This window comes from Stegastes partitus, unplaced genomic scaffold (assembly GCF_000690725.1).
Source record: "Stegastes partitus isolate 25-593 unplaced genomic scaffold, Stegastes_partitus-1.0.2 Scaffold1500, whole genome shotgun sequence".
Taxonomy (NCBI): Eukaryota; Metazoa; Chordata; class Actinopteri; family Pomacentridae; genus Stegastes; species Stegastes partitus.
The window spans coordinates 169,271-179,149 of NW_007579231.1; the positions used below are offsets into that span (position 1 = coordinate 169,271).

Consider the following 9,879-nt stretch of genomic DNA (forward strand, 5'->3'; position numbering starts at 1 on the left):
GATGGATGGATGGCTTCTGTCTTGCACATATTGCTGTCATTCAGTTTGCCCACTTGGTGGTGGTAGAGCTGTTCTGTGATTTGCTCTGTTTGTTTTTTTGGTTTTTACAAGAAAATGATTCCAAAGATAACAAACTCTGAGTTTAGTCTTGTATATGGAATCAAGTTTAAATAGTTTGAAAAAGAAAGTTTTTTCTTCAGGTTGTGTCACCAACTTTCATCAACAGTTTCTGCAGGTAAAAATCAAGTTGACAACAGTCTGCTACTAGTATGAAGGCTGTGTCAAATTTGAATGACATATCACAATTTTCTCTGACCAAAAAATGCTACACTTGAAAAAAGAAAGATGAAGCTATGATACAAACTATCATTGGAATTACATCTAGTAAACATCAGTTACATACTTGGTACACTTGAAGAGATGGGCAACAATGTCCTGGGACAGCCATCTGACTTCCCACCATATCTCTTAAACTAAACATGACAACAAAGGAAGCCTGATGTTCGCCCACATGTTTTGATGGTCCAGGTTTAGAATGACTTCATATAGAATATTATTGTGTTCAACAGTTAAGAGTGAATTCGAGCTGCTGTAAGAAAGAAATCAATATAAGAGCCTTGGTTAAACTTCAGAGTATCCTGTCTGTTGCATGCATGTTGGAAAAAAAAGAAAAGTTTTAAATACTAAACCCTTCTGTTCTGACAATACAGTGACCTGAAAGAATAGAAAATACTCAATTTGTTTTTAGCTCAAGCAGAACGTGTCAAACAGAAAAATAGAACACGATTGATTGATTTGTTGTCCTCCACTGTCCACCACCCCCCGGCAGCCTTTCATGCAGCCTGAAGGTCCGTAAGACCTCATGGAATGACTGGCATGCCTGTGGGAGAGTTTCCAACGTGTGAACCACAGAACTTCCTCAATTTTTTCAAACCATGGCTTATGTCATTTTATCGACACTGAACTAAGTTGTATGAAATAACAACAAAATAAAGAAAGAATACAGGCCCCTGACAAATTATACAAACATACAAAAACATACAACAACATGAAAATTAGAAAATAATCTAAACAGGGAAGGCGCTGTAGCGATAAGGCTGCAAAAAAAACCCAACTTACTTACAAACCTCACTTTTATTGATTTCTATTATTGATTCCTCATTTATCACCTAAATAGTTAGACATATATTTACTGGGTTTGATTGAAACTAATATGAGTAAAATGTGTTTATTTTTGAGCTTTACAGAAGACGTACATTTCTCCATTCCATAGATGCCCTTCATAATTTCGTAGTCATGTAATGTAGGCGGTGGGGTTGTCACCTTTTCTTGTTGTATAGTTGTTTAACTTGCACAACAAGATTATTTTAAATAAACTTCCATCATATGTGAATCTGGTGTAGATAAAGTACATCAAACCATAGCAAAGTCTTAGTACAAAGTCATTTCTCTGTGATCTCATAGAGTCACTTTTCTTTCAGTGTTTTTTTTTTCTTTCTCTTAGCAGAGGGCCCTTTCTTGGGTTTCCTGATTGGCTGAAACAGAGCAAAATGTGACGTCATAGAAGTTTGTACATCACCTGGAACAACCTGAACGACTGTCACTGTGCACACATTGTCTGAGGAGGAGCAGAGGGATTCTGACCAACACACAGATCTACCAACATGCTCAGGTAATTACCGCTAAATGAGAAAATACATGAAATGAAGTTTGTTGATTTGTTACATCATTCTGTCAAAATAGTTTTTCTATAAGCTTGATGTTGAACAACTTTTGTTCTCTTTTCATTTATTCATTTATTAATAAATTCATTCTATTAATAGATTCCTAAGTTCAATCTTTTTTTTTTAATATAAGATCACCAAAAGTAACACTGATCACTGTTATACATTGTGCCTGCTTAAACAGCCTGGTCTCAAGGTATTTAGTGCAACAGTCATGTAAAATGAATGTCATTCATGCACTGATGGACACAATTGCCCAGTAATTCATTTGCATATTACCAATTGATTTTTGTGCTCCGTATTATGGATTACTTGTGTTAATGAAGTATTTGCGTAAAGGCGTGAAGATGGCAGCATTTACATTGCCAACCAGCTTTGTCCATGGCTTGTCCAGTTAGATTTCTTGTTCAAAATGTCTCCTTCTTGTTACTAATCAAATTGATAGTACAGAAGGGCCCCACAGCTGGGGATGAAACTAAATTCCAATAGTAAAACAACAGGAATGTACCAAAACCTAAGAGCCCGGTGAATGCTACAAAACAAGAAATGGAGGTTTTTCTTACATGGCGAGTTCAGTCAAACTGACAATTTATTTCCATGGTGCAGGTATTTACAGACAAAAAGTGGTTAACCAACACAAATGTTGACACGATGACAGATGAACAGTGAGGGATTCACCAATCAGGTCTTTTACATTTCACCCTGAGGGAGACTTGAACATCTGTTTCTAATGTTATAGTAATCTGTCCAGAAGCTTTAAACCTTGTGGTGATGCAGGGTGTGACCTGAGTTATTAGGATTCATGTTAAAATGATGTATTTAGTGATAAATTGGTCTTGGCAGTTTTCTGTTTATTCGCTCCTTTTAGGTTTATTTCCAAGATGATATTGAAAAATTGCCCAGAAATACCTGAATGAGAGCACTTTTACTTGCTTAATTTATATACCTGCTGCTCATTTTTTTTATTTCTTTATCTCAGATTACACTATACATGCAATATAATACTGGCAATAATAATAATAAAACAGATAGAAATGTTAAGAATTATGTTATATAGTACACTATGAGAAAATAAAATCCTTTGTTTATGGTCATGTGGGCCAACAAGCCAGTCCAGGGAAGACAGTTTCAAACTGCATTTTCATAATTAAAAAACTAAGAATACTGTTCAGTCGTCCATGCAAGAACCAGACAGCAGCCTGAACCACGACACACAGCTTTAACTTGTCCTCACTGTGAAACCATTGCAGTGTTTCCTCCATAGACTGACACCACTGTACATGAGGGAAAAAAAGACAAAATAAACAGCATGTGTTTCAACCACACTTAGCATAAGACTTCAGAAACCTTAACAGACCAAATTTGTCTCTGATTTATTTTATTTTTTTTAAGTTTCTTAGACTGAATTTGTCATTTTCCAGGATTGTTATTTCAAACTATTTTATTGTAACAGCAATACATGAAATTCATACTGTAGTACTTGTCTCTTAACTTATTGTGTCTGATGAGTAAACTGTCTTTGTCACTGCAGCATTTTAAAGAAGAATATCTTCGTCGCCGCACCCCTGTTGATGGGAGTTCTTGTTGTGGTTGTTTATCTCCGGTTATCTCAAGATTTGACCGAATACAAACCCATCCTCCAAGAAGATGTGAAACGGTCTGTCAGCCACCTAAAGTCAGTAGAGAAAACTCCTTCTTACAAATACCCCTGGCCAAAATGTCGACAAAACATATCTGCTGCCAGCGTCCCCGGCTTCAACTCACTTCCTCGTCTTATACGAGACTTTCTCTTTTATCGCCACTGCCGACATTTTCCCATAATACTGGATATTCCTGACAAATGTGGAGGAGTTGAAGGATCTGCAGACATCTTTCTTCTACTGGTCATTAAAAGCTCTCCTGGGAACTACGACCGTCGAGAGGTGCTGCGTAAAACCTGGGCTAAAGAAAGAGTGCACAACGGTGTGTGGATCCGAAGGATCTTCATCGCGGGAACGACAGGTGAGGGTTTCGAGAAAGATACACTGAACAGCCTCCTCGCATTGGAGAAAATTGAGTACAATGACATCCTCCAATGGGACTTCAATGACACATTCTACAACCTCACATTGAAACAAGTCCTCTTCCTGGAATGGATGGACGTAAACTGTCCAAACGTTCGCTTTATCATGAACGGTGATGATGATGTTCTTGCTCACACAGACAACATGGTTGACTATCTAAAAAACCTGAAGGACAATGATGGAAGCAAACATCTCTTTACTGGCTATCTGATCGAGAATAGAGGGCCATATCGAAAGCCAGACCTAAAGTATTATGTTCCAGTTCAGGTGCAAGAGACAAACACATACCCTCCTTACTTAGGTGGTGGAGGCTTCCTGTTGTCTGGCTACTCAGCTCAGGTCATGTACAAAATGTCCCACTCCATCATGTTTCATCCCATTGATGATGTCTACATAGCAATGTGTCTGGAGAAAGCAGGACTTGGACCTACATCCCACATAGGAGTGAAGATAGCAGGGCATCGCAGTCCTGACAATATGGATCCAGTAGAACCTTGTTATTTCAAAGAAATTCTACTTGTTCACAGATTCCTTCCACCTGAATTGTACGTTATGTGGAAGCGGCTACATGATCCTAATCTGAAATGCTTTGACGGGAAGGAAAAACAAACTACAGGTGATGAAAATGTTTAACGGTGCTCGTTTTTGTTCAGCAGTCTCTTTATTAGGTACATTAGAACAGTCCAATCCAGTCCAGAAACTACAATTTTAATGTTAGTTACATCATCTACAGTATATTTTTGTTATTGAGGTTGGAGTTTGTAGTGATGTACTCAGTTCTCCCATGTTAAAACACTTATCAGACATATCTTACAGCTCATAAAATGAACATTTACTACACGTTGTTGGATAAAAATTGTACTTGGTACCAGTAAATGTGAAGACTAGACAATGTAAGAGAGTAAGGGGTAAAAAGTTTGTGTTTGTCACAAGTTCATGAAATCAAAGTCAAATGATCTCCTTTGTATGTCACAGCTTGTTGGGAAGTTGGGGTCAGAGCGTCAGGTTAGCCATGATAAGGGGGCCCCTGGAGCAGATAAGGTTTAGCCTTGTTCAAGTGCCGGCTGGACAGCACTGGGGCTTGAACCTCCACCTTCTGCTCAGTCAATCAGAGGCTCCGCTGTTAAACTGCAACTGCCCCATAACTCTGTACTTGGGTGGGACTTAGAAATAAATAACACTGTATGTATATTGTTAAACCACCAATTATCTGTTCAATGATCATGTGAGTCAACATGTAACTGTGGTGATTGTGATCAAACTGGTTGTGGTGTCACATGGTTGAAAATGATTAAATGCTGTAGGAAGCTATGTTGCCACAGGGTTTTTATCTATGAAGTCTTTACCATTATTGATATGGCACACATTATTGTTTTTGGGACACAGCGCAGTAGGCTACGCTGGGCGAGGTAGGTGTAGCTTTAATGTTTTAGAGTATATTTTTAAAATGCCAAAAAAAAAATACAGAGAAACAATCATGTAGCTTAGGGTCCAATGCTAGAGCTGTCTGGTGATTAGATCTTGCATTAGAAAAGAAACTAACATAAAAGTAAGGTGCTGATCACTGTTTTTCTGTAGCACTATTTTATTTTTTGTTTGTTTTTTTTCAAGTTGATGTTTAACTTTTTACATACCCGTTTAAAATCTATTCACTTTAACGCATTCTTAACATTGTGGAAAACATAAAATAAAAACACTGAATGTGAAATTTCAGAGCTTTAAATGTATAATGAACGTTGAGGTCCTTCTCACTTTGTCTGCAGTGATTTGATTGTTTCTATTGTTTGTTGTAAAGTTTGTTTTGCTGATGGCCTCTTAGTAGTTTTTTTTTTTCTCTCCTCGATGGTGGAGGATGATTGTCTTGTCAGCTACCACATGAATTACTCAGGTGGAGCCTATGTGACAATGATTGTTCAATAAAAGAGATTTGAAGCCGGAGAGTGCGACACTTTTTTCCCCCATACTCACATACAACACATTTAACAATTTCTAAAGTTCAGATGGCAAAGACAACAAGTGACTTTATATACTAGTTTTTAATTTGATGCTCATTTAATGCATTCTATCAAAGAATCTTTTTAGATGACATAAACACTGTATTAAAGTCTGCTGCTATGTGGTGGATTAACACCAAGGACTTTTTAGATGCTTCAGGGAGTTTAGAAGACCAGTGATTCTGATGTCTGAGACCACAGGTTGCATAAACTCCACCCCACAGTGGATTCTGCCCTCAGTGATAGATTGCTTTGGTCACAATTTTCAATTTTTCTTTTGTGGGTGTGTAACACAGATGCACAGCCCTAACCAAATTAAAGTAATAAACTGCAGTAATTATCTACATAATTAGGACAGATCCAGATGATGCTCCCCGTTTCTTAAGTCCCAGACATCTCTTAAGTCCCAGACATCTCATTATTCCGCCAGTTTTGATTGTTACTATGAGTCTCTAGTTTCAGTCACGTGTTAAAACTCCCAGCAGCTAATAGATCTATCCATTTTCTATACACCAGAGGGCCGCACACTCCCATTCACACCTACGGATAATTTAGAATCACCAATTAACCTCAACATGTTTTTGGACTGTGTGGGAGGAAGCCGGAGGACCCAGAGAGAACCCACGCTGCACGGGGAGAACATGCAAACTCCATGTAGAAAGATCCTGGTGCCCCCACCGGGATGTGAACCGGCGACCTTCTTGGTGAGGTAACAGTGCTACCAACTGCATCACCTTGCAGCCCAACTAATAGATCAGCTACCTATTAATTGTGCTTCCACGTGTCTGCTTGAAGAAGCAGTGTAACCACAAACTTCACAGAAAATGACCTGAAGCGTGTTATATTTTGAAAAGGAGTTGATTTAATTTCATGTTGTCTGATCAACGATGCTGACAGTTAATGCTGCTATCTGAGTGCTATCAATGCGAGCGCCGACACGTGACATAAATGATTACTTTTAATCAATTGCCACGCTGACACTAACCAGACTGTGTGTTGCCAGTGTTATCAAACTGTGTTGCTGAGATTGAATGCTGTTCTGATACTAACAAAGTTGTAAATGGCAAACCCTGGTGCCATTTTGGGTCACATAGTGACCACAACTAATCCTGCCTAAACCCTTTCTACACTATCGCCTGCTATACCGGGCTGGCATTATGACTCCCATTCAACACTGCAGACCGTTATATCGCTTGGCATCCCGGTATAACGGGCTCCGGTATATTGCGACTTTCTGTTACATTCATTTTGATTGGCTATTGATTGGCTATCAGTGGGAATCAAGTGCACAAGCGATTCAGTCTTGAAATAAATTAGGCAAATGTAGTAAAATGACGTCATTTGACCCCAAAAATCACCAGAAAATGTGATTTTCGCTACCTCGTTTCCAACATGTTTACAAGCGATCAAAACTAACTAATTACAAGACTTTGGCTGATGTCTCAGACCCTGGCATATATCCCTGGTAATTATGAAGTTTACCTTTTTCACAGCTTTATTTCACCTGTATGTATATGACAAGAGTAAACTTTCATATATATTTAACCGTCAACTTGTCTACTTTTGACTGATACCAGATCTGTAATGATGTGAAGTCTACTTAAGAATTTGAGTGATTAATCAAAATCTGTCTCTATGATGTGACAACCCTGCCAATCACATTGAGCACAATGGCTGTCTATATGTTGTAGTCTGTTTTCACAGGTCACTCAACTGCTGGAGACTGAGTGGACTGTCCTGCCTCCTTGGCGTGGTTGGGCCCGGTGCTCCCAGCTATAAAAGGTCCAACCCCCCCACCTCTCTGTCTCCACCCTGCTTGTGGCTGCGGCTACAGTATCATTTGGTTTTATTTGTTGCACCAGACAACATCTCTCACCACACCACATCTATGCATCCACAACTTTCGTCACTGATACCACTGACAGATTCACCTCACATAATTATTCTGATTACCATTACTGTTAAACTCAGCTTTATTTAAAAAAACAAAAACAAAACACTTCTGCTGGTGATACCTGTGTCGTTTCCCATTGTTGTCGTAACCTGTTTGCCAGGCTATGACAAACTGGGGGCTCGTCCATTTTTGTTTGTGGCATGTGCACTGAGTATGGAGTGTGAGAGTGCAGCATGTCCTTTGTTCCTTTAGTTTACTGTGCAGACAGTAAGGCAGCATTTAATTATTTGTTTGAATACCTGTGGCCTGTGGATGAAGCTCAACAAACCTGGAAAACAAGTCAACTAGTTGATAACAAAGTAACAAAGGTATTTAGGATGGAATAATGGTAAGTGCGAATTTGAAGAGTTCTCCTTTTAATGTTAAAGTTACTTTAAAGAGGGTGCCCGGATAGCTCGGCGGGTGGGGCGGGCGACCCATGTACAGGGGCTATAGTCCCCCACACAGCAGGCACAGTTCGATTCCAGCCAGCGGCTCATTTGCTGCATGTCATTCCTCCACTCTCCTCCCCACGTTTCTGTCTATCTTCAGCGTCAACTTTCATTAGAGGCGGAAAAGCCCAAAAAATATCTTTAAAAAAAAAAAGCTACCTTTAACAGGCATATAGACTATGGATGTCAGTACCTTATAGCTCTTCCAAGACGCATAAGATAAAATAAAATTTAAAAACATAAGGTATAACTTTAATAATCTCAAAGTTTTTGCACAGGATATTGCTCAGAAAACCAAATTACGCAACATGAGAATGAATGCAGTACCTAATAGAAACAATAAGATACAACTATGGTGCATTGCTGGAAAAAAAAAATCCAAAAAATGAATTAAAATAAGCCTAAAAGTAAGACATATTACTGGCAATGATTCTGAGCTAGTCAGGTAGTGCTACACACATAATGAACTACTGAACATTGACGCTAAAATACTGCACATGAAATTGAAATATTGTAATAACAACAAAAAAGGAAAAACATGAAATATTTTACAATATATTGAAATGTTGTATATGAAAATGAAATATTGCACATGAAAATTAAATATTACATATTATACTGAAATTGAAATTGCACAAACTACTGACAGAAGTAATATTGCACATGACCTTGAGGTTACTGTTTAGATTTAAGGGTCCAGTGTTGTAGCTGTCACTCCTAATCTTTCACTCCAGTGTTAGAATGGTACATAAGCTGCAGGGTATCCAGTGATGGCTCAACTTTTGAGTGGAGGCGCTTCAAGACCCTCTTTAGTCACTTCATACCATTTAAAGTCAAAGTCACAGGTCTGGTGTCACTGAGGTTGCGTGGATGCTTTTTCTTGGAATGTTGTCATGTTGTCTTCCACAGAGCAGCGATGATCATCAAGCTCAGGCGAAGGTTAAAAATGTGGTAAATTGCAGTGTTGTTGAAAGCAGAGTTGCAGGAAACCCTTGGGGGAGAGTGACCTGAAGGCTTTCTAGTTCTAAAAAACAGTGCACCAACTGCAACTATGTGGAATTATGGGAGCGCCTTTTAAAAGAGGTGAATACTTTCTGTATTTCGTAACTTATTTTGCATTTTCAATAAACTGACTTTGCTTTGTAGAAACGTGTTTTCACTTTGACAAACCAAATAACATTGACCATGATTCAATGCTGAAAAGCCATACGAGATGAAGACTTCCAAAGGGGTGAAAGTTTTTTTTTATAAGCACTATAAACAACTTTACAGTAAAGATATTGATGGGTTGACTTTGTTTCATGCATTGTACATATGATATTATGAGAGCTTGGAGGCTGGCTAGTTTTTTAAGTCAAAAGGATGTTTCAGAGAAATAATCCTGGGGAGCATGGAACATTTCTTAGCATGAGATTTAGGGTCTAGGCCCCATATTTCTACAAGCTTTGTAGAAATACTTATCAAAACAGCTCAATATTTATCCATTAACAACACTGTATACAACATTTGTAGTACTGGTGCTAAGAATACAATTATTTAAATAAAGCCGCAAGCGGCGATGGACGGGTCCTCGCCCTACGCTTGTCGGTCGTCACGCACGGCGGGGTGTGGCGCAAACCTGTTCTGGGCGGGACTGTGATCCGGCATGTCGAGTTTGGGGCAGATCGGAGCAAATGTGGCCTAGTTACGAGCCACTTCCTGTTTAGTGGCGAG

At 38.9% G+C, this 9,879-nt stretch overlaps 1 pseudogene; it reads left to right on the forward strand.

Moving 5' to 3' along the window:
• Positions 1-4,420, forward strand: part of LOC103370928 (UDP-GlcNAc:betaGal beta-1,3-N-acetylglucosaminyltransferase 3 pseudogene) — a 10,192-nt pseudogene extending 5,772 nt beyond the window's left edge.
• The last annotated feature ends 5,459 nt before the right edge of the window (positions 4,421-9,879 follow it).